Source organism: Meleagris gallopavo, chromosome 16 (assembly GCF_905368555.1).
Source record: "Meleagris gallopavo chromosome 16, MGAL_WU_HG_1.1, whole genome shotgun sequence".
In the NCBI taxonomy this organism is placed as follows: Eukaryota; Metazoa; Chordata; class Aves; order Galliformes; family Phasianidae; genus Meleagris; species Meleagris gallopavo.
In genome coordinates this window covers 8,214,852-8,240,029 of record NC_139419.1, presented here as the reverse complement: position 1 = coordinate 8,240,029, position 25,178 = coordinate 8,214,852, and the positions used below count along the sequence as shown (strand labels likewise).

At 40.9% G+C, this 25,178-nt stretch overlaps 1 long non-coding RNA gene across 3 annotated transcripts in view; it reads left to right on the top strand.

The window, feature by feature from the left end:
• Positions 1–4,136: 4,136 nt before the first annotated feature.
• LOC104913389 (uncharacterized) overlaps positions 4,137–25,178 on the top strand; it is a 115,949-nt gene continuing 94,907 nt past the window's right edge. For all 3 annotated transcript variants that reach the window (XR_014886799.1, XR_014886798.1, XR_014886800.1), the window contains exon 1: positions 4,137–4,883. This is a non-coding gene — a long non-coding RNA (uncharacterized LOC104913389). The remainder of the gene's footprint in view (positions 4,884–25,178) is intronic.

Here is a 25,178-nt window from a genome sequence, read left to right as displayed (position 1 = left end):
TGCACATACCCTGAGAAGGACAGTGGGGGCATGCTCTGCTGGTTCGCATTTTCCAATTGTTGAGAGATATCTGTGATTGATGTTGATGTAAACAAAAAGGAAGGTTTTATTACGGTGTTTTCCTCTTTTAGTTAGAATACAGTTTGGAGAACAGAGGTTACATGTCTGGAAGGGAGACAAACGCAGTGCTGCAGATCATTGCTGGGAGGGTGTGATGTACTTTGCTCACATTTCTCGTCTGCACTGACTCCAGGTTTGGCTTAAACAAGTGTCAGGAAGAAACAGGCTGCTGGGTAGGCTACTGCAGAGCAGCAAAGCCTTTCTTGTAAAGGACTCCACAAGTCCAGAGTGGGGCTGTGAATGAAGATGACTGAAACCTGTATGGTTTCTGCATCAAATTCAGTTGCAGACTGATGTAAAATTGAAGTATGACGGGGAAGAACAATGCCTGTTGCCCATGCTACTTTTAGAGCACAAACTTTGATCTGTCCTCACAAAATATCCAAACTGTTCCAAAATTGAGTCCAAACGTCACTTTCTCTGTGCTCTTCTCCTTTTCCCCTAATGAAATAGTGCTTGTTGGTTTTCCTCCTAACTGAGTTTTTCAGGATATTAGATTCAACGCAGTATGGAATCATGTTAACTGTCAAATCTGCTAAATGAGGAGACATCCGTTTTCTGAAAAAACAAATAAAGTCCTCCAGATAGCCTTCAACATTTGGAGAGGGTATTTTCTCATTGCATAGGAGGTAAGCTTCAATTTGAATCAGTACTTAGTGTTCAGTGGAAAGGAACCTGGAGGCATGCAAGTTATTGATAAATGGTTTTAAATGTCTTTGTTTAAACTGTAGTGTTATTTATATCTCTGAGTCCCCTGGGAGCAGTAAACTGTCACGCTTGGTTTTAGTGTTAGTAGTTCTGCCATCAAGTCTAGTGAATTTGGTTGTGCGGGTCCTGAAACATATTTAAAAGCCTTCACACCATCGTGTGCTGGTGTTTACAGTCCTTGTCAGAAGATTTTCTGGTTAGAGTTGGCATTATAATTGTAAAAGAGAAGAACTTAATGCTGACTGCATTGGGAGTGCAGAATGGGAAGCTGCAATGAAGTGGTGGACTTGCTACCCAAGGTTCTGACAGGCAGAAGATGTCTACGTTGAGGGGGGTGAAAAGCAAATGCTGTTTTCGTCACAGTGGGTTTGGGACATGCCACAACATAGTGTCAAAGGCCTTGCATAATCAAGAGGCCAAAATATGAGGATCACCAATTCTGTGGTGCTTGTGTGCTGCTGGATAAATGCCTCGTGAAGCCTTCTTTCCCTCTGACTTGATAAGCAAACAAAGCATGTTTTTCCATCCTTAATAGCTGACGATTTGCCTTCAGAGAAGAGAGGAAATTTAAATTTAAAGGAACCCCAAATGAGTTGACTCTCTTGCTAGCATCCTGTTTCCTTAGGCTTTGCTCCAGTGCCTGCATTATCTGTGCTGTTTATAACACTGTTTTCCCTTGGAAGTTGGTTACTTCTATGTTCTTCTCTCTTTTTAAAAATGTGACCTTCGACTTCTGAGCTTTCATAATTGCTATTAATTTGTTCAATAATGAAAAAATAATAGGGCAAAAGTTATGGTCTGGTCTGTCTGAGTTCTGAGCTTTTGAACCCGCTATTATTTTCTGCAGAAGTGTTCCAACCCCCCCCACCTTGGGGATGCCAACTCCTGCCTGGAGGACAGCTGCTATGAGCGCACGTTTCCTCATCTGTGCATCAACTACAGCTTCATGCAGAGGCAAGCAGGCTTCCTCTTGTTCCTTATCAGGCCTTGGTGTTCTGCCCTACTGCTGCCTTTCTGACCTGCTGTTCGTATTCAGTAGCCACATCTCTGGCTCAGCCTCCCACACCTCCCTGTGCAGGCAGCTGCCCCTGCTGTGCTTTCCTCCCCAGGGCCGTGACTGGGGTGCAGCTTCATTATTCAGAGCCTCAGACATGGGTGATGCACTGTGGCAGTCCTGTGATCAATGCTGGCCCTGATCTACCTTGTGTTTTCTTGTACATTTTGCAGTTCTGGAGCTAAGATACTTTGAAACTCTAAGTAACTGAGTGATGAGAGGTTGCATTTCTTTTTTCCCCTCTCTACTCCTTTGCAAGGAGTTTTACTCTGTTCCTTCAGTGCAGTTATCCTGAATGGAATCTGGACCAGTCTCTGTCCCAGGTGCCCCCTGTCAGAGACACCTTCTGTTGTTATGTGGCCTGAAGTGAATAATATCGGAGAAGGCTTGAGGCCAGAAGATTTCTTTCCTCTCAGCACAGCCATGTGTGCTGTGAAAGCATCTTTCCAGCACCTAATACTTGGATAATTTTCCTCCTTAATGCCTGAAAGCTTTGCTCACCTTGCTGGCTGCCTGAACTCAAACTGCCTGCCTCTCCTTCCAAGATGACAGCCAGGAAATTATTACAGCACAATTTAAAGACCATAAAATATAGGATGAGCAGATGGCAGGTCACTTTACCTTCCCACGAACAGCCTATGTCACCGTGGCACTGCTTTAGCATATGCTGAGCCACACTTGTAGCCTGGGCAGGAGCTGTCTCTGGAGGAGATGTCTGTCAGAGCACCAGCCCAGCAGCGCAGACCTTACGACTGTGACAAGGAATCTGGGCACTGGTGAGGAGCTTTAGCAACAATGAGCTTTAAATACCTGCTGCTAAAATAATCACGATAATCTGTCTGCCAGCTTTTTCCTAATGTGCATTTTCTAATTCGTTGTGGGAGGTAAAATCGTTTGACCACTGGAATGAAGATGTGACACTTTGGCTATAATTTAAATTGTTAAACAACTGGAAGAGGTAGCTATCAGACAGCAGAAATCCTACCCAGAGCAGAATAGCAGCCTTCACAGATTAGTTTAAAAAAAAAAAAAAAAAAAAAAGGATTGGAATATAGTTCTTCATAGAAGGGAGTTCCTGTTGCAAGGTAGCCTCAGTTCTGTAAAAGGATTTAAAAAAGATGCATTTCCCTGTTGCAGGATTTGCTGTAATATGTTCCCCTTCTGATCTTTTTGAGTCTACCCTTGGAATATGGGATCTCACGCTTTCTCTCTCCCTTTGTGCCCTGTGCTCTACTGTATTTCATGGGGGCAGGATGCTGAAATAACTGGTATAGTCATCCCCATCATCCCAGACAAGATGTTCTCAAGCAAGTGAATTTTTCTTCTACTGAAATGGGAAGAGCAAAGCTCTGTCTCATACTGGTCCTTGTTGTAGCAGTGGAGCTGATCTCCTTATCCTTTTTGTGTTAATTACAGAAAGCCCGTGAGCAGCGCTGTGCTGGAGAAGGCTATCTGTTACTTGTTAACCAACAACACAACTGAGCGTACTTGAGGAATGGGGACACACTGTGTGTGAAAGTTGTCACAGTTTCTTTACTATTAGTGGAGTTGGAACAAAACAGGGATATGATATCTAGAAATTTTGTGGTAGAGTGGAGTTAATTTCAAAGGAATGTATCTTCTAAAAAAAAAAAAAAAGGAAGTGCTACATGTAAATGAGCTCCTCAGCTCTAACAGCAGGACAGGCAGGTAAGTAATGTGTACTGAAAACAGCACAGCAATTCAGAAATAATTCCTCACATAATTTATTTTCAGTTAATGAAGGTGATTGTTTTTCCTCCTTTCACACCCAAAGGGAGTGGGGGGCAAACGTGTAGCAGTTTTTCAGCCTGCAGCCCAGCAAGGGTAGCAGCAGCTCTGGACCCTGGGGCTGCTGGTGGTCCCTGCCTCAGGAGACCTCCTTATGCAGGTTTGGATAGTGCATGAAATGCACTCTCGGTTCCCTCATAGGTGAAATGTTTTGTAGTGTCCCCCTGTTCCCATGTGTATCCATGCCTTACAGTGGCTATATTTGGCACCTTTGTTGGTGATGCCCCTCTCAGACACGGATACTGATGGAGTTGGGAATTACAGCTCTCTTCTCAGTTCTGGGAATGGCCCTTTCAAGGACGTTTTCAAGTGGCTTGCATTGCTGCTTGCTGTTTAAGCTAAGGAATAAATAGCACTTGACTATCTGCAGCTGCTTTTGGTACTTTTCACTGGTGCCAAAATTCCCCTGGTGATCTGCAAGAAAATAACCACCAAAACCACCTTCATTTTCTAAGAAATATTTCACAGTAAAATGTCATCTTTCATATAGGGCAGCTGAACTTTGCCAGTTCCACCGTTTATTCAACAGGGAGCATTCCAGTTTGCACTTTGCATTTCTAAGAATTGAATTTGCTAAATGGAGCACTTCCTCCTGACAGAGCAGGAATCATACTATGCTTTGTTTTTCTTTTCTTTTCTTTCCTTTTTTTTTTTTTTTTTTTTTTTTCCAGCTGAAGCCATTTTTCTGTGCATCATGGAGCTTCTGAGCCCTGTTGAATCTGGCTTAGTGTTTCTCAGGGGACAGAGGAAGGATTGCTAATAGCTTTCTGACCTGCTTTAGTCTCTCTATTCATAATGCAAACGCTCAGCAAAACAGGCTTGAGCAAGGTCCTTGTCCTGGATGACTTTTTGCTAAATAAGTTAGCAATGCTCTAGTTAGCAAAATCTTTTATCCCCTGTGGATGTGGTGCAAACTTAGTGGTATGCAACAGCATGGCCCTGACAAAGATAATATGAGAAATGCCAGGAGAGGAACAGTGCGGCTGTGTCATGTTTGATGAAGCCAGTTCCTGATCTGCATACTTGGATGTGCCAGAGAAATAAAGTCATATCTCAATCTGTAACAGGAAAATTTCCCAAAGCATCTGAATATGATCAATCTTTTTTTTTTTTCTCTTGCAGATGGACAGACAGAGCTTGCTGTTCCTCTTTAGAGAGCAAGACTGTTGTTCTACATGAAACATATTAATTAGTAAGTATTTTCCTCAGTAATCTTGTCTCCTGAAAATATGTATCCCAAGTTCTGTTGTACTTTTAAGATTTCCCCTATGGAAGTTGTACATTGTAAGGTCGTAGGAAAGAGAGTAGGGACTCATAAAAATTCATTGCAAATTTTGCAGTGTTTTTTTTTTTTCTTTTTCTTTTTTCTTATTCTGGTCATGCAGTAAAATGAACCTTGAGATGACAGATACCAGACTCTGACAGGTATCTCATCTTGTATTGAGGCTAGTGACGGTCTGAAAGAAATTGCTCATCTGAGTCAACAGCCAGCTCCTCCAACTGTGTTTGTCTTCAGTGCTAATTTCATTTCTTTGCTCAGTTTTCCTGGAATCTAAGCACACACACTGACCTGATAAATAACTGAAGCCAGCAATAAAGATAAAGGAAAGTTCTATACTCTAGAGGTCAAGTTAGCCTCCAAATCATATTTTCCCCTAATGGGGAACAAATTCAACGCTACCAAAAGTCAAATGAATGTTTAGTCACCTGAGAAAATACCATTATAAGCTGAAATGAGCTCTCATTACTTTTTCCATTTTATTTCTTTAATTTCTCCTTGGCTTCTGCTACAAAACTAAAAATAAGGCCATCAGTCACAGGGTGCTTTAGAGACACCTTCAGGGCAGGAGCAAAGTTCTAAGGTAAATCAGAGCTGGTGGCTCTTAAAATGGATGAAATCACTTGCATTGGGCCTTCAGGATGCATATTTTCATTTACTTGATTTATTCTTATTGTTTAAGTTGTAATGAGAAGTGACACAGATGCTGTGGAGCTAGGCTGAGCAGAACTTTATAGTGAGTTGCCAGGGCAGAAAATCCCATTGCGAAGAAATCTGTTACTCAGAGTTGTTTATGAGCATGGAACAGCAGAAAGACAAAGAGATGATTTAAAAACAAAGAGGAAAAAGGACAGACAGGGTGAAATAGGCAGCTAATGATCTGAGATGCTGTTAGGCACCAAGGTGCTGGAGAGTCTGGAACAAAGGGCTGTGGAACTGAGCACAGGGCAAATCAAACTTCTTTCTGCTGGTGAGGTGCTGATCTCTTTCTGGAGGTGAGGAGGATCCCTCAGGCTCTCATCCTAACACTGCAGCCACCCATTTCCAGGTGAGCTGGTCCCTTCCTTCTCCACCTAGCCTGGGAGATGCTAGTGAGTTGTATCTTGATTACATCTCTGCCATCTTACATTCTTTGAGTACGTGAATATAATGGCTGGTTATTGTCTGAAGCAATATTTCTGATAGCCAAACCTGTTTGGTTGGATCCCGAAAGATAGTGGAATTTAATTTTACATCATTGTGATGTCAGCAGATTATATTTCCATGTCACTGTACCACAAGCATTCTAAAAAGAAGGTTCTGGGTAAGGTGTGTAACCACTAGCAAATGTTTGGTAGTTACACTGTCTTCTAGAGAAGGGATGTAATCAACAGGGCCAAATACCTTTCTAGTAGCATTTCCAAGACTTCTTGGTGCAATTTGTATATTGGAAACTTCATAAGCCACATTTATTCTGCACATCGTTGAAGGAGAGTAATGAATTGCTGTGAAGGTAGATGTTAACACAGACTGGGAAGAGTGGATAATCATTTATGCATCCTACTGTATTGCTTACCTCAGGTGATGTCTGCTTCGTTACTTTGAATGCACGAGTCCTGATTGTTTAGGGAACTTTTCTTTTTAGTCCAAGTGCAGTTGTGGAGTTCATGGAGGGCAGCCATATAGCTCAGGTTTACATACAAAGGATTAAATGTTTTTTGTTCTTTAGAGGTCAGTTATTTATTTTAGAAATCTCTTTGTAATGAAACTTCAGCTGGTTTGCGTAGTGTCTTGTAAAAGGATGGCTACATCAGTGATGCCTGTGAGTTTCTGTGATACAGAAACTTAAGTGTATTTTAACAGAGTTGTCAGCAAGTTATCATGGAGCTGACTTGTCACTTAAACAAAAGTGTTTTTACCTATGTAAGATGGTGTCTGCGTTTTATAATAAATTACATTGGACAGATTATTGAAGAATGTCTCTTGTGTATTTTGTGGCTTTTATCTGCTTGTGTTGCCATTGCATTGGGACTGCACTTGGTGCAAATTTTGTGTAAATGTCAAATCCTCAAGAAACTCCTTGCCTCTACTTCCACAGAACCAAAATATTTTCGGAAGAAAATTTTTTTTTTTGTCAAAATTATTACATTTTCAGTGAATAACACAGGCAAGACTCATTTAAATGATAAGATGAGCTGCCAGAGATATGATATTTTTAGTAGTGGATGTCTCCCTCTCATTGGTTTCTAGCTGACTCCCTGGGTGCTGGGATGTCTCTTTTCTCATGGAGCTGCTGGATTTCTGTGTCAGTGATGTGTGTGGGAGATGAAGTCCAGCATCAGAGCCAGGCTAAAGAGGAGATGGAGAGCAGGAGGTATGCAGTTAATAGTTGTCATGGGCACCTCCTCAGACATTTCACAGTCAGATAAATCAGCTGGTTAGGTTTTTTTTTTTTTTTGGAGTTAAATTCTCTGAATTTTCCTTCTTATGCATATCCCTTGCTCTTATTCAGAAATCAGGAGGAATTCTGTTTTTTCCTATTTCCTCCCTTGAAGGGGTCAAAGCCAGTTCTAAGAAAGCATGTCATTTTCTAGCAAAATATCCAGTTTTAAAGACAAATTATTTTCTGGAGGAGACAAGTTTGATGATTTGCAATCGTAGTGATGTATGTATTCCAGGGATGAAGTTGGCCAACTGTTTATAAGCGCACACATGTTATAACAGATGTAAATGGAGTATATATTGTTTGGCAGTGGGAAAAGGAGTGCTGCTTTTGACATAAAAACAACGAAGTGGATGAATCTGAGAGCTAATGTGGTATCCTGGCACTTCTCCATATATAAATAGAAGGAATAGTACTAAAAAGACTGCTTTTCAGATTTTAATAAGATGGTGTCTGACAAGACTGCATTTTGGTTTATAGTACAATTGTACAATATAGTATAAGTTCATTTTTTCTCAGTTCTTCAGAATTTTTTTTAATAATGCATATATGCTTATATTTTGTGGTTGCAAATGTTTTCAATCACTAAGTCAACAAAATTAAAAAAAAAAGCTAACAATTAATGTAAATTCCTACTGGTAGGTGAGTTCAGTAGCTCGTCTGGTCAGTAAGTACCAAAAGTTATGGTACTACGTATGACAATTCTGGCAACTGGGAATGTTTGGTTCCATGTCACCAGTGTGATCAATAAGCAGATGGCTTTGGAGATACATCTGTGTCCTGATTTTGACTGAGATAGAATTAAACTGCAACTCCTCAATCAGACTGGCTGTGTAGTAAAGAAAGTAAAGCTTTTTTTTCTGTCCTTGTATTTAATATAGCCCTTACCAATCCAATATCCTACTGGATAACAAATCTACAGAAATCCTTCCATCAAAGGAAATCCATAGTGCTCACTCAGCAGCCTTCCCTGGCATTGTAATTTGCCATACTGTTTGTAGGATGGCATTATGTACTGGGCTCTTATTCTGGTCATGCCTTGCAACTAGATTTCCTGGAAACTGAAGACAAGAGGAAAGTTTAAAAGCTACTGGTTTAATTTTCGTCTCAACATCTGTATCTGGAGCGAACAAGTATGCACTGCAGCAGTGCTGTGTCTCTCTAGAGTCCATGTTTAGTTGTTTGCTGAAAAGAAATAACATTTGCAGTGGTGAGCGACTGGTCTGCTTCAACCTCTTTTTACTTTGGGCACCTGTGCACTTCCCGTGTGTGTGTGTGTATACATATTTTTTTGCTAATAGGCAGCAATGTAAGCAACCCAGCAAGTAAAGATTGCATCCCTGAACATTCTTATTGCTGTGTCTGGAGTGGCAAAGAGTATTTAGAGCTGAAAGCTCAGAGCTGGCCTTTGCTGCTTTTTTAAGTGATTGGAATGGAGTAGAAAATGTCATCACTTCTATGTTTAAGTGAGTGAAAATGTGCAAATCGTGGACTGTGCAGCAGTGTTTTAGCTCTCTCGAGGACTAAATGGATCTGTATAACTTTGCTGCTACCTGCTAATGAAGGCAAAAGTAAAGAGGGGAAAAAAAGCTTGCAGAACTTATTTGTTGATTTAAACTCACTGTTGCTCGGCCTGAGGTTCTCATGTAGGTACATTTGCAGTAAACAGCTCAGAGGAAAGGTTGCTCAGAGTGGAACTTCTTAGTGGGAAGAATTATGGATTTATAATATTTAACACCATTAATTGTACCTGATATTTACTTAGTGTTTCACATGGTCAATCTGAACTGATTTATACAACAATCAAGATCTCTTGTACACCTTAAACATCAAGAATTAAAGCAGGATGCTAAAACTGTATGCCTCACATCACCCATTAAGTCAATGGCAGTGCTAAGGTGAGTCCCATAGTCTCCAGATGCACCAAGGCCTTGTTCCTCCTCTATTTTACTGCTCATGAACATTTGTTTGGTTGAAATTTAATAAGAATTCAACTTTTCATGAAAAATTATGTATCTGTGTCTGATGAAGCAGAATATGGGCAAAAAACCCCGACAAAATTATTTTAGGAATAATCAGACATGTTTTAATTGGCTGAGAGACTATATGCAATAGTCACTGAGAAACAGAACCAAAGATGGGGTACCAAACAGCTGCCAACAGTTTGTTCTCTCTGGTCACCTTGTAAGCAGTCTGTGCTCTTGGATACGTTAAGCATCAGCTGTGAATAATGAAGAAACTTATTAAAAAAAATTTTTTTTTTTTTTGGAGGGGACAGTTAATGAGCTGAAGAACTAAATTTATTGAACAAGTTGTTGATTTAATAAATGGTTTCGCAGGAGTATGGTGCTTCTGTTGCAAATCATAGCTAGATGTGTGCAGAAAGGGCCCTGTATCTTTCAGCTAGGTATATACTGCGTGCTTTGTCGCAGATTTCTGGCCTTTCTAAAAAAATTGTGAACACTTAGATAATGACAGCAAGCAGAATGGAAATTGTGTTAAAGATTTCCTGAGGAACATCACTGTGGCCAAGGTACAGCAAGAACAAAATGGGCATTGGGCTTGTAATTGAATGAGCAAGAACATCCAGAAGGGTAATATTAGCAAAATTTAGAGGAGAATTATTACGTTATCTGTCAAATTCCAAAGTAAACTTCATTAGTGGCTAGGAAGAGGCTTTTTTTTTTTTTTTTTTTTTTTTTTTTTTTTTTTTTTTTTTTTTTTTTTTTTTTTAATGAAAAGATGCTCTCCTGTGTCCCTGCTGCAGGGCTGTGGCAGCATCTCTCTGATGGATCTGAACTGCCTGGTGTCCTGCAGCAGGGCCTGCGCCAGTCAGAGCTTCAGCAGCTCTCACGTGTCTTGTAGATCTCGTAGAGGCTTCCAGCACAGTCAAGGAACAGACACGGATAACAGAGGATGATAGAAAGGCTGTGTGCCTGTTTCCGTGACACAATTTTAATTGCTTCTTTTTCCTGAGGTGTGTGGGGTTGGTCATTAGATGCTTGACTAGGCTGGTTGATCCCATATGTAATTCCCACACAGTTTTCAGCCTTTCTGATGTTAAAGCTTGACTGGTCTGGGAGAAAAACTTAGTTTTCTCTATGTTTGCTGATGCCTGCACTGATGTGTGGAAGGAAGTGTCTGATCATAAGCCACACATACAAAGCTATACCGTGACAAGGAAGACAATTCCCAGCACCTGCAGTATATGGAAGAGGATGCAGCGTGGCTATTTTATACTCATAGGAGTATCTTGGCTGTAAGTTAGTAATAAGGATTAGTGAATGATTATTTTGTTGATTAAAAACATGTAGCATTTGTTTATCGCTGGTGGAATCAGGTGCTAAGGAGAAAACATGCTAAGCCGTTTCTTTTAGCCTGGAACTGGGAAAGGATACACTAAAGAGTAGCAAACAGATCAATAAGTGCTTCTCGGAGAGGAATGTTTGGTGCTGGGTAAATGCTCAACCTGCAGGGAACTAGAGGAGGAAAAGCTCTGTGAGGAAGGATGAGGAAAAGCTGCTGTAGTAAAAGGGATTTAGTTGTTAAAAGCAGGGCCATACCAGATTTAAAAAATTTTAATATAAAAAAATAAATAGAAAACCTTACCCTGAGTGAATAAAGCATCAATTTTCCTACTTCTAAAATGAGATCTAAAAAGGAGCTCAGTAATAGTTTTGGTTGCCATGGTGTTTAAAGGTGCAGCTCCACAGACATTTCAAATAACAGGCGATGCTTTTATCTGTCTGCATGGCCAAATTAATTTTCAACTGCTGGAAACGTTTATTTAGTTTGCTTTAATTCTTCTATATTGGCAGTATCATAAAAAGGCCCAATTCTGCCATCTTTATACAGACACAGCTCTTTTTTCCTCTGGAGAAAGAAAGATAAGATGAAGGCTGAACTGGTCAGGAGATGCAAAAGGCAATGCTGCAGTTCTGGGCTTGCAGAGACATACGTGGAAACTCTGCTGATGGTGCAGGCGTCTGCTGAAGTGTGGTTCGGGGCTGAACCAGCAGAGGAATGTGTGGAAAACTAACAGTGCAGGCACTGATACTATCCCATGTATCTTCTTAAGGGGCTGTTATGGCTGGAATATTTGGTCTTGTATCCTTGCAGGTTTTGCCCTTCTTTCCTTTGGAAAAATAAGAATCCTGGCTAGGAATGGTTATAGACCAAATGAAAAGATTACTGAGTAGGTGAGACCTGCAGTTAGATTCCCAAATCCATACCATACACCTTGACCTGACTTTTGATGTGCTGAACGCTTGGCAGTCCCCCCTGCCTTTGGTGGTATGTGCTGGTTATTTGCTGCTGCTGATAGCAAAGCACTTGGGCAAGTGCTCAGATCCCATCCCTGCACTCTGTGATATCATCCCCATGCCTGGACAGAGCCTGGAAGTTTTTTCAAATCTTGGCATGTATACAGAACATCTTGATCCTGTGTCCTACTATCCGTGTATCTCACTGGCTTAGCTCCCTCTATCCCCTAGTGTTTTGAATACAGCCACCAGTACCGGATGGCATCCCTAAACTCAAATACCTCTTTCCTGTATTTGACTGTACCTGAAATATAGAAAGGAAGCTGAAAGGAAGAACTGCAAACTGATGATGTGATATGATGTGGCCCTTAGTAAGTTTGCTATGGCTCTCATTTGAAATAGGTGATCAATAAGTACATTTCTTATGTTTTCTTTCCAAATATTAGTTGTCATATAATCTGCAATGAAACAGCATTCAGGGACTCAAGGTCTATTTCAGTGATTTATTTTAGTGGTGTCTAACATTCCGCTGCCTCATCTTCCACTTAGAAGTGTGAGACAGGAACCCTCTGTTATTAAAAGCAATCCCAGTTGTGCACACCTTTAATTTCCTCTGGATTACGTTAATTGCCTGACAGCTAAAAGTGATCTGGGTTTTTCAGTCTTCAACACTGGACTGCAAAAAATATTTACAAGCTACAGCAGACTTATAAAGATGCCACTGAGATGCCTTGAGAGTAACAATCGGAAAACGCAGTGGCAAAACAACACTATTTTTCAAAGGTTAAATGCTCAGAATGCTAAAAACGAATTGCACATAATAAAGCCAAACAAAGACTTGGATTCAGCCCATTTTTCCCTCTACTTGTCTCACATAAAAGGAATATGCTGGCGGTTTAAAAATGATGGCACAGCATCACATAACAATTAGAAATTTAATAAGGAAGCTTTAATTTTAGTATGGTTTTGGTTTTGTAGTTCAAATATCCCTTAGTGTCAACCCCCTTCCTCTATTGCACGGTCATTCTCTTGTCATGCATGCCTTGCTCCGGGTCTTTATAGGACTCACTTAGCTGAGAATGGCTGCATGGTGCTATTTAAAGAGCAGCAAACAGGAAGGAGGGACTGTCCAGGCTGATGTTAGCACTTGGAATTTGTCCTGTGTGACTTTGAGCAGTCACAAGGCCTATCTGCACCCTGCTTCCCGAGTGTGAATGGCCATTGCAGCGCTGCAGGAAAAGAACCGTCTCAAAGGCAGCTCAGACTTCCTCAGCGGTGAGGAAGTTGTTGACCCCTTTGCTATTCTCCAAGCTGTGTCTTTGTAATGCTACGAGTCTGTGCTGGGAAGCGGTTTGAATACCATCTGAACGGGGAAAAAGGGCAGCGAGAAGTTCTGTAGTGGTGTAATCTACCATTAATAACAATTGAGAACTTACTGGCAGACACTTCTTTGGTTCGAAGCTGCCCTTAGGGGTTGAATTAAATTTAGTCTGTTCATCACGGTCTGCTGGAAGGTGCTGTTCTCTGTGGTGGGATGGAGGTGAGCCCGCCGAGCTGCTGCAGGCAGCCAGGATGGCTTAGTTTGGGTGACCTGCTATTTAGCAGCTGGGTGGAATTGTTTTGCACTAGATAGGTGACCCGGGTGCTTCCAGCAGGCAGAAGCCGTGCTGACAGCAAACGCTGCAGATTGCTCGCAGTTTCGCTCGGCAGGTGGCCGGTGCCAGCAGAGCTTGGCGCAGGATCAGCCTGACATCGTGCTGTGTGCAGGAACGGCGGAGTGTTGGGCGGCAGCTTTTCACTCTAGTTCACATCCGTGCTCTCTGCTTTCAGTTCAAACGAGGTGCTGGGGGGAGGCTGAGGTACATACCTCAACTATTGTAGGGAACTACGTTATTATGTGGGGGCTTGAAAGTTTGGATTCGATTACAGTATGGACTCTGAAAAGTACTCTGGTTTTAATTTCTCAATCCATTTCCAAAGTGAGATGAGAAAATGAAATATGACCTTTACTATGTAGTTGAACTTTTCAGCAAAGTAATGTAGTCTTAAAGATACGTATTTTTACTAGATTGGTTAATTTATGTTATTTTTTTCTGAGACCATTTTGTAGATGAAGCTTTAAAATCTTCAGCTCTTGTAGACTTAAGGGTGAGCAGAAATACTTGTTCTGAAATGCAATCTTTGTGATTGGCTTAACAAACTGATCTTTTTTCTATCTCTGAGCTATTTTTTAATGGGATCCTTATTTTATAAACACTTGCACAGAATAGGGATTTATTTCACAAATGGATATTTGGTATTTCTCAGTTATTTTATGTACTTGACCCTTTTTTGCCAACATTAAAAGAGCTGTTTTATTTTCTCAGACCCTGGAGTACTGGATTGCAAATGTTATTAATTTTGTGTGGTTATGTCATATTGTGGCTCCAGACGATTCTTCTGTAATGAATATGGATTTTATTTGTCTATGAACTGGTGCATCACACCCATTATTATTTCTTTTTTTTTCCCCCTCTGCCTTTTAAGTTGGAAGGAAGTCCTATAGCTTGAAAACATTTCTCTTTCTCTCTTGTTCTTCAAAGTCCCTCAAAGCCTAAAGCTGGCTGCTATAATCCTACCTTATCCTTATTTTAACCCATACAAAGAATTACTTGTGAATCTACAGTATTCATTTTTGTTTTGTTTTCATTTTCAATTTTCACTGCTTTTTTTGATGATCCAGCTCAAACTGTTATCACATACTCTCTTTCAGGGAATGGCTTTGGGGGACTTAAGCTCTTCTTTAATCCCCCCTCCAAGAAGCAAACTACTCTGAACTCTTGGAATGGAGAATGTGTGTGTTTGTGTGTCTGCATAGCTTGACCTGCCTGAGGGATGCTTTCTTTGGGCTTTGCCTTACCTGTTCATAGAATCAATTGTGACTGCAGAAGGACAGACCCAGCAGACTTCAGCTGCAGACATTCTTTTGCAGATCTGAGTAGTCTCAGCAGCAAAAACCTGCACCAGTCCCCTATCTGTGGGTCTGTACTGTAGTATTCTGACTCCATGGCAGGAATGAAGGGGAAATCATTAGAAGTGGGGTAGATACCCAATGGAGAGGATGAGATTTGTCAATTGCACTGCAGCAATAGGGACATGCTGAGAGAAGGGAACAGTTATGTCCTTGATGAGCTGGGAGGATTTCCATGAGCAAAAAGCTGTAGTTATTTATCCAGTGCATTCTCTCTGCCTCAAGATAGTAAGAGAAAAGGTAGGAGATTAACTCACCTCCCTCTGTGAAAGTAACTGCTCCAGGGAGAAAAAACTTAGTCTTCAGAGCAGCACTGAAATATGAAGGCTTGTTCTGTTCTTCGCATTAGGAAGAAGAAATCCTTCTTCCCACTGCTGCAAACCAAATGAGTATCTGACTGAATGAATTTGAAGCAAGCAGCTAATAAAATCTAAAATAAATGAGATTACTGAATCAAATCATAGGATGCAAAATATTTGTGTAATTGTGTAATTCAAAGCTGTTGCAATATTAATGAATATTATAATACAATGATTAAACACAGGATTCATTTTGGTTTTGCAAATGTGCCTAAGCCCTTAATCTAGCAGGGTATTTCAACATAGGTGAATTTTGTTGAACCCATGCACAACTAGAAGCCTCTTCTTGTTCAAAGCCCTCATCGTCACTCAGCCTTCTCTTTGCTCTGCTGCTTCCCGTTGTTTCTGGCTCACCTGCTGAAGATAAAATAAGGCTCTGCAGCTAAGAGGGCTCACTGAGCAGTGAGAAACCCAGGGTATAGTTCAGCACAGCTGAAGTCCAATTGCCTAAAGCACCCTCTTATTCAGATCCTGCCTTTGCTTTTCCTGCAGTCTGATTTTAGCCTCTTGTATAAAGTGTTTTTCTCTGAATAATCTTGCTGATCGCATGGAGCTGTTTAAGGAGCAAGGTCCTGCTTAATAGCACAAAGTGAGGCAGAAAGGAGCCCCAAGAGAAACCGAAAAATCTTGTCTGCATGCTCATTTGTGCTAACCTCTACTTACATTTGGTTTATACAGCCTGAAGTGCCAAGCAGTGCTTTCTTTTGCTGTGATTTCTTGGACCATCTTCTCTTAAAAAAAAAAAGGTCTAACACCTTTGTGTTTCTTTCGATCTGCAGGAAAGGTGCAGAACTTCAGTCCAGGCTGAACAAAATTGATTACTCCTATTTTCTGCTGTCTGGTAACTAATCTTGGCTCCTTGGAGCCTGCTTTAAGTTGTTCTACAGAGTTTTTGTGTTACTGTAAATCACTGCTGTTGTCAAGATAGAAAAGTTTTGAGATTTCATCCATCCATAATGCTCGCTACAGCAAGGCTCTTGGCTTGTCTGTGGACTCTGCTTTGTCCTCACTAGAAAAGGGGCAGATTTCTTGACTGTAGCCTTCAGATTAGCACTGCGAAGGTTTTGTTTTATATCCTGTGAGGGAGGGCAAGGCTAAGAAGTTGCCCATCCCCACTGACTATCCTTGCTGGTATCCTTTGTGTTTGAATCTGTCCACAGTTAAACCATAAGACTGAAGCTCTGTGGGCAGTTGGGATGCTATGATGAACAGCTGAGGGGCTCCTGTCCTAGGCAAGCCAGGTGATTTTGGGATTGTTGTCCCATGCATTTCTGCCTTGGGTGGGCAACTCTGTCTCCTGCTCTCTCCCCACAGTGCTTGCTCCCCTTTTTTTTTTCCCCCTGCAAAGGCAGTGTCAGTTCACAGAACAAGTGCCAACCAGGCCTTATTGAGCTCTTCAGGAACCAGTAGAATCATCTTGCCTGGTTTCTGAAAACCAGAGAAGGAGCAGATGTATTATGTCTAGAAATAGCTATATGTTTGTGCTGCAGGGGGAATTAATCATTTGAACAATTTACCTTGGATTGTGCTGGATTCATTGCCACATGAAATCTTTAAATCAAAACTGGATGCCTTTTCTAAAAACAAGATCAACTCAGAAGTTATGTGCCTGGTGAAGGACTTCCTGGGTAAAATTCCATCTTGCACAAGTTGGAAAAAGCTGTGACCACTGTAGGCCCTTCTAAGGCTAAAATTCTTACAAAGCAATGCTTTTTAGTGGTGAATCTTTCCTACCCTTCGGTGTTCCCCTTTGCATTAACCAGGAATGAAGGATGTGAGATAATGATTACATGAGATATCTTTATGTTATTCATTCCATGTACTGAAATCCATCCTACGCTATAGCTCTAGCTCAGCTCCTGTATGAATTTCTACGCTTTGGAAAATAGGATTGGTTGTCCTCTTTATGCACTGTTCCTTCAGAAGTACTGTCACGGGGTGACAGATATCATCCCTTTATCCTATTAATCTTCATAACATTGTAATCATTCTGGCATCTTGGAAAGGTGTGGGCACCTGTATTCAAGTTATGCTAAATCATAACAGTGTAAATAATACTTTGAATGCTTTGATGCAGGAGAATAAAAACCTTCCTGTAATAGATTCTGCTAGCATTCTTTGTCATAATGGAGATATAATCAGCTGATTTCAGTACCAGTAGATAATATGATAGGATCCATTCTTTGCAGAATGCTGAAGGAATTTGGCAAAATGAGTTGATTCACAAAACAAATTGCAGAACTATTTAGTAGATCTAAACTGTTTATGGACATACTTTTTCCCCTTCACCACACAGTTAGCAGTGTAGCTGTCATTTCCTTTCATACACATACAGGCTTTTGTGCATCAGTTTGTAAACATAGTCTGAGATACAGATTCACAGGCTCAAAGAACACCAATCCAGCATGGGCATGAGGTTTCTTGAGAGGCAGTGAGCGCTTTGAACGTGATGCTACTTCTTAGAATAAGAAATAAGAAAATGTATTTGGGACAAAATTCAGGTAGTTTTCTTCCTTGCAGAAGAAAAAAAACCTCATCATTTCAACCCAGATGTTTTATTCAATGTGAAGTGAACAGCTCATTTTATTTTCAAATGCTAAACTTTTAAGTTTTTGCTTTGAAAAAAGAAGCTGTCAAATGTAATATCAGTAATGAATCTGGAGAACACAGTAGGGCAGTAGGATTTTCTGGTGTTTCTCTTTCTTTGATTAAACTCCCTGCCAAAGTCAGCCCAAATTTACAAAGTATGAATATGCTGTTAATTCAGTGTTCCTGTTGCTCTGCTTACAGTACTGTCTTGATGTAAGGGTGAATAGTTTGATCCTTGCTGCCAGCAGATGAAGAGGTGAGGAACAGGCCAACACTGATGCTGGGTTGCGGAGGCAGGATGACTCTGCCTCTGTGGGCTCTGGACTAATTGCATCATTTGTGTCTATTTTTTTTTTTTTAATCATCAGCCGTGTTGTTTCATGCATGTATTTGTTTAAGAAAGATCTGGAATTGTTTGTAAGGACTGCTTTTACCTTGAGCTGGCTTGGTTTGACTGCACAGCAGTATTTCATTTCACTGTTCTGTCACTCGAGATGGTTGATTTCTTCATATTACAAGCAAATTATATTCCCTAACAATGATTTTATGACACAATATATTTTTTCCAAGCTCAGTTTTGCATTGGAAATTACTCAGGTCAGTGTCTTCAAGCCTGTAAATGAATTGCAGGTGCAAATGGGGCTAATTGGACATCTCTGATGGTGCAAATTTCAGCCCTTTGAGACTTCAAAAGGCTGTGGATTCAAATTATGATCTGCAAAACAACAAATTTAAAGTATGTCTGAAAGTCAGGCATTTACTGAGTACAACTGAGCTCCGCCTGAATCTATTAAACCGATGAGAGGTGATGAACACTGCTGGAAATTAGGCTGTGAGGATTTAAATGTCTTAACTGTGAGAACTCTTACAAGTAAGTGAGCTTCCAACACAGCAGCTACCTCTTCAGTGCACAAATACTAAATTTAGATGTTTTCCTTTCCACATCCATTTTGCATGAAATACGTATTTGTACATTCCTATCGTTTATTTTGTACTATTTCTCACGGTGAGTATCGATGTTGCCTCTGCAGTTCTGATATTTTGTTACTCTCTCCTTAAAACAACAGTCTGCTCAGGTGAGTGGTATGGATGATGTGCTGTGGTCATGTGCACTTTTAAGATGCAGCACTCGTGCCAGGAGGTGGAAGAAAGATGAGGCCAGAGGGAGAGTTGTGGAGGTCTGGTTAGAGCCAGGGTACGGTCTGAACTGGCTCACTCTCTTGGCAGTGGGCTGAAGGAGCTTGGAGCAGAGTCAGACCACAGCCCTACAGACCAGGTTTAGCAGAAAAGGAATAGCAGAAAACAACTTGGATGTGTTTTATATTTCTCTGTGGCCAAAATGATTTTCCAGAGAGTTTCTCGGTGTGGGCACGGGGATAAACGTGAGGATAAAATTTAAAAAGGCCTACAAAAGGGAGTGGGTGTACTGTGACAGGAGTGTCCTTGGAGTGAAGAGATGCATGGTAAAGGAAGGCAGTCACAGAGAGGCAGAACTCTGAAGGTGTTGCGGTGAGGCTTGGCTGTAGATGGTGCAACAAGGACCTGTGTCTGATGACCTACAGGATGAAGAGGAGTGATGTAGTCAAATCACCAAGTGGCTGCAAGTTGAACCAAGCTGGGTTATAACTAAGAAGTTTTTCCCTGCATTGGACATATCTAACCTATTTTCTTTGGCTTCTGAGTAAGGGAATAGGTTTTCATGTGTCTTCTCTTTCACTATGGTCTATGTTATCATTGCTGAAATGCACCTTTGCTGATACTATGTCATTAGTGCCTGTCTGCAATCTCTGCTGCTGGGACACTGGGCATCAATCACTGTTGTAGAAGTGGTTTTTTTGTGTGTGTGTGCGTGTCACTTCTGGCAGCGAAACAGAGCTCAGTTGTGCACTGAGCTGAGTGAAGAGGTTTGTGTCTGGATAGATCAGAAATACAGTGATGAAAAAGGAGTGGGAACGTTCACAACCCAACCTTTCCTTACAGGTACTGTAGTGCTGAGCTCTATTGGAGGCTCTAATGTATCCCCACGTCTAATACGAGCCTGGAACCATGGTTACCTATCCAGGCAGTGGCTTAGCATTAGCCACAGGATTTACGTTTTCTCAGTATCTGAAAAGCAAGTACTATAAGAACAAATACAATTTCACGGTAAACATGGTTCAGCTGTCATTTTAAGTGGGAATAGAGCGACTTTGGAATGAATTGCATTATGCTGCTCCATTGTGTTAAACTGTTTGATGAACTTTGCGGAGCTGAAGCCTTGCCACTGATTAGGAACAGCGCACATGCATCATGCTCCCTACCCTGTCAGCAAAGTTGCTGGAAGGCTCTGGGGACTGCCAGCAGTTCCCTCTGAAGGATAGCTTACTGCCTGAACTTACTGCCTGAAATTTCTCAGCTTAATGCCTATTGCTTATATTGCTTGAATTTATATGTGAATCTGTTTTGAGTGTGCTTTTTTGAGATGGCCTCTGATGTTCAGATACAAATCCTGATTTTTTTTTTTTCTTGCTTAGGAGTGCCCAGGACTTTCTGAAAATGGGCTGTTAGTGTTTCCCAAACCTGAGAATACCTAAGCATATGTCTTCTTGGAAAATACTAGCTTATCCAGCTCTCCCTATGTTCATGTAAAAAAAAAAAAAAAAAAAAAAAAAAAAAAAAAAAAGGCATTTATTTTATCCCAATGCTTTGTAAGAAGACTAAGTTAATTTAGCAGCAGCGTGACTCTGCTACCTGGTACGAAGGCAGGATTCCTTTCTGCACGTGTTTTATCAAAACCGGAATATCCTACAAGAGCCAGCAGGTTTGGGTACGGGAGGAATAGCTCAGAGATAAGAGGGAGCAATGACAGCCAACCATATCTTGTCAGTTGAGCAGATGCAGTGACATCCATTCCTCTTTCCTGGGGATGAAGTAAAACTAAATGGCAGGAACTGCTTGCATGAATGCGGTGTTTCATGGGAAGGAAGCAGGACTTCCAGACAGTGAGATGTTAGTCAGTGGACACCAGAGGTGGCTGCTTTGGCAATTGAAGTGAGTGCCTGAAACTCCTGCTGCCACAAGAGAGAAAAATCAACCTGCTTGCTGCAAAATAGCTCTCTTGCAGTGATCTAGCTCTTCTCCCATAGGAGTTTGGATTTTATTGAGAGCACAGTGAGACCTCACTTTACAAGCTCTCAGTCTACCTCCTCAGCCAGCATTTTCCTAATTGTGTCAGTAATCATTTGTGTAACCATCAAAATCTAGCTGTGGGAATCGTGACCCCATTTGAAAGTATTCCATTTTGCTAAGCAGAAGCTGTGCCTTTCCATGTGGCAGTACTAATTTCTGTATAAAATCTCTCCCTTAAAGGTGTATTGCCTATACAGACTCTGGGCTGTTTTTTTACAGCTGGATTTGCTGTGAGCATTTATGTGATCGTTCCCTCATTGCCCAAGCTATGGCCTGAAGGCTGCCTTTGACATCCTCTCTCATTTGGCATGAAGACTTCTTCCTCTCAATTCCCCAGTCAGATACTTACCGGTGTAACTGGCCACAGGAAGGCAAGCAATAATGTTTCCACTTGATTTCACACCAGAGTATCACACAAAAAGCTGTGAGTGAAAGGCTGCAGAGAGCCTCCAGAGAAATTCTATCTGAAGGTGCTGCTCTGAGGAAGGATCAAGTCAGCCCACACAGCTCCCAAGACATCTCACAGTCTAGCTATTCTTAACAACTGCAGTGAAGGGCTTTTTGCACATCCAAAAGCAGCATATCTCAATTCTTTACTAAGAGATTTTTTTTCTTAGTGCCCAGAAAGAACTTTTGCTTCTAATAAAGCACAATTTTTTCTCCCCCTTCCTTCCTGCTTTCTCACTCACAAGGGTGGAGAATAACCTGGAATTTATAGTCTTTCTGTAATAGCCTTTAATGTATGGAAAGCCTATCGTTGGCTACCGCACTGGCTTTCTATTCTTTAGATTAAACAAAGGGAACTCCTTTAGCCACTCATTAGTGCTCATTTTTTGTCCGATTCTTCTCCCATTTTGTGTTTTCCACCAAAATTCATACATTGGAGGAGGCTCGAAAGATCAATGAAACATCACTTCTTGTCATAGGGCCCCACCCATTTAAACAAAGACTTTTTTTAGAATTATTTGAACTATAAATATAAAAGAGAAAATATGGAAATGTGGAACGTTTGCAAACCAAAATATCTCTGAATATCTATAACTGCTTGACAAGTTGGTTTTAAGCAGCTCTGTTTCAGACACTGCAAGAAAGTCATCACCTAAAGCAAGAGTTATTTTCTTAGTCAACTTGCTAATTTCTTGCAGTCTTCATCTGCAGGCCATGCGATCTACAAGAGTAACGCCCTGTTCTGCATCGCTATTTATTCTTCAACTCTGTGCTACACATTAATTACCAAAGGGTCTATTTTATTCATTCATGTGATAATACACATTCTTTGTGAAATAACAGTTTAAAAGCTAAGAACTATATCCCAAATCTGGAAAGGACATGATTTTAGCATGTTAGATATCATGTTTTCATTTTGCATGATAGTGTTTCTTGAGCATCCTCATTTGTAATGTAATTTTAAGGGATTTGCTAGTGTGCTGCAACACTTTCCATTTAGTGAGTGCACTCTGGGGTCTCCAGTCCCTCTGACTGAAGGACCTTAGCCTTATCGGTACTCCTTGCATTACATCCCCATCACTGGCTGGATGCACAATAGAATAGTTAGAAAATTCTTTGCTGGAGAGAGAAACAATTATAAAACATTTTTAGAACAGTGAACTGAATGTTTGTCATAGCTGGCAGCTTTTATTTATGACAAGTAGTAATTGCTTCAGCTGGTAAGAAGAAAAAAAACACAAGAGAAAAAAAGATATTTTTAAAGGGAATTTGGTGCCATTAGATCTCAAATTGGATTCTACAGGCACTGAGTAACTTCAAGCAGCTAACACTGAGGGTGCTGGGAGGGGTGGGCTTGGTCTGTACGAGGCACTGCTCCTTGAAGGTGGTGCCAGATCTAAAGAGATGTCGCTATATGCAGACCAAGTGAGGATTGAAAGAATTTTTAATTTAACTAAGTATCTTGCTTATTGGAAAATCACATGAAACATGATATCTTTGTGTGGGTTCCACGTAATGTTGAAGTAGAAGTATCCTCTACCCCTGAACAAGGAGGACAGAAAGAAACTGCCAGGGCAGTCCTGAAAACATAACATTGGCCAAGGAGTGCCTCTGCTTTGTGGCTAGAAGCTTGCTTATCTAGGCAGCATCAGTCTGACTCTTTTCCAGTCTCTGCTGTGTCTCTTCCTGTGCACAGGCTTTAATGCAAAGCTGCAGCGGGAGACAAAGAGAAGGGAAAGATCAGTGGTTATTGCGAGCTGGCTATGGCAACTGGGTTGATAGAATCTAAGAAGTGGCTGGCATGATACGAGCACCCAGGGAGGCATTTGGCTGGGCTTTTTTATTTAGACAGTGAATTATTCTCTGTGGAGGTCTTGCTCGCTATCGTGTTGTATGACATTTTGGGTAATATTTCAAGACAAATAAATAGAAACAGTAATAATTCCCTTGTGCTTTCCTCCCAGCTGCAGGATTTTGAGAACCCTCAGTACACGTTTCTTCCAGGACTTTGTTTAAAAGTGCCTGTAACAGGGAGAAGAAAAACAAGAGATTGGCTTTAAAAACAAAAGGACAGTTAAGCTCTCCATTAGATCTTGCACAGATGAAACCCAAAGCACCCTGATTTTACATTGGTATTAGCAAACCCATAATAGAAGTATTTTCTGGGAACTGAGAACCTTTGGGCTCTTCTGAAAGAAATCAGCGTGTTTTAACCAGTGTGTTTTATGTGCTTTCCTGGGCTGAGGTCTCTCATAATTGCTTTCTGCTGGTACTCTGGAGATTTGCTGGATCTCCGTGTTCCATTGTATAATTAACTGCATCAGAAAAAAGCCATTTTATTGATAGTCTATGGGGTCTATTTTTGGAAGAGAAATGAATAACGTATTTGAAGAAAGTCTATTACTTACCCTCCTCTCTGCCTGACTGTATGACGGGTCAGGCAGGGACACCTGATTTTGAGCTCCAAAGCTTTCAACATGTATTTTCATTAGACATCTTGTGCTGAAGTCAAAACAGAGCTATGCCTGCTCTTATCAGCTGAAGATTCAACCGTTTTGAGAGCATAAGAAATGACTTTAAATCTACGGCTCCCACAGCAGCAAAATCTGACCAAAATGGTTGGGAGTCATGATCTACCATGTTTTGTCTCAGGCTGTATAAGCAATCTCAGCCAAAATAAAACCTAGTCCTGCCAAGATGGATTTTCAGAGGCAAGAGAATCCCCCAAGAGGTAAAACATTCTGGTGAAAAGAAGGAAGATAATTCTAAGAGCTTAGAGAGTCATGTTATAATTTCGTATTATAATGAAAAGTTCCCCATTGTACCAGATGATGCACATGATTTAATATTCCTAAGTGTGCTTAGTACCTCCCTAAATGTATACAGGCTTCTGCTGTTAGGATGCAAAAGTTGGAGCCTGGAAAACAGACATTTGGAAGAACTTCTTTCATCTGGAAAGCCAAAGTTACTCTGAGGAGAGTTCCGTACGAGTGCTGTGCAGGGGCTCAGTACTGTGTGTGGTTTTGCCAAGATGGTGAGTGGGAGGAAACGTGCCATGGGGGAGGTTGGGTGTAGGGGAGCTGGGGGAGAGTTCCCTGTAGCAGAGATGGAGCTTGTGCCAGAACCATGGTGACTTGGATTAGGCTTTACTGCTGGCTAAATCTCTGAGTGTGGTGTTCCAAAAGGAAAATAGTAACTAGCTGTCTTAAGGCACTTGTTGGAGGAGAGACTATGAAATACTCATTGGCTAGGTGTTATGTGCAGATATTAGAGAGAGGCTTTATCTATTGCACTAGTGTTTTCCTACTTTGCTTAAAAAAATATTTTTTGCTGCTATGGTTGCTTTTTGGAGTGGTGAATGTATCTCACTGAGCATTGGAGATGGTTTTTTTTTTTCAACTTCATAGGTTTGGGAGGGAGAACTGAGCCAGTGATTTGCTAGCAACCTTTATAAACATGGCCTTTTGGCAGCGAGTCAGCTGTTGGCAGAAGGCTTGCAGTTGCTTATTAAAAAAAAAAAAAAAAAAGTCTTTCATTTAGCCATGTCAAACCTAACTGCTTAAAAAACAAAAAACCGAGTTGGCCTTGATTTTGAATTCTTTCAGAATAAGTTTTTTCAGTGTCTGGTTAGCAATGGCTCTTGGATAGGTTATTTGATTATCAGTTAAACATAGGTTCTCATACAGAATACGTGCATTTGATTTATACCTGATCTAAATGTCTGTAATATTTTTTTTTTTTGTCTGTTTCCTTGTAAGGGCTTGTTTCCATCACTGCATGGCTGTGTGTGTTTCAGAGCTGATATAAGTAATATAACCAGATCTTCAAAAACATAAATGCACAAGTGATGGTGCAGGCTGATACTTGGCTCTCCTTTCAAGGTGCATTTGCTTGGAAAGATGGTGCTAAAGTTTGGTATCCTTTTTTCCTCACTGTTTCTCCTGCAGGTGG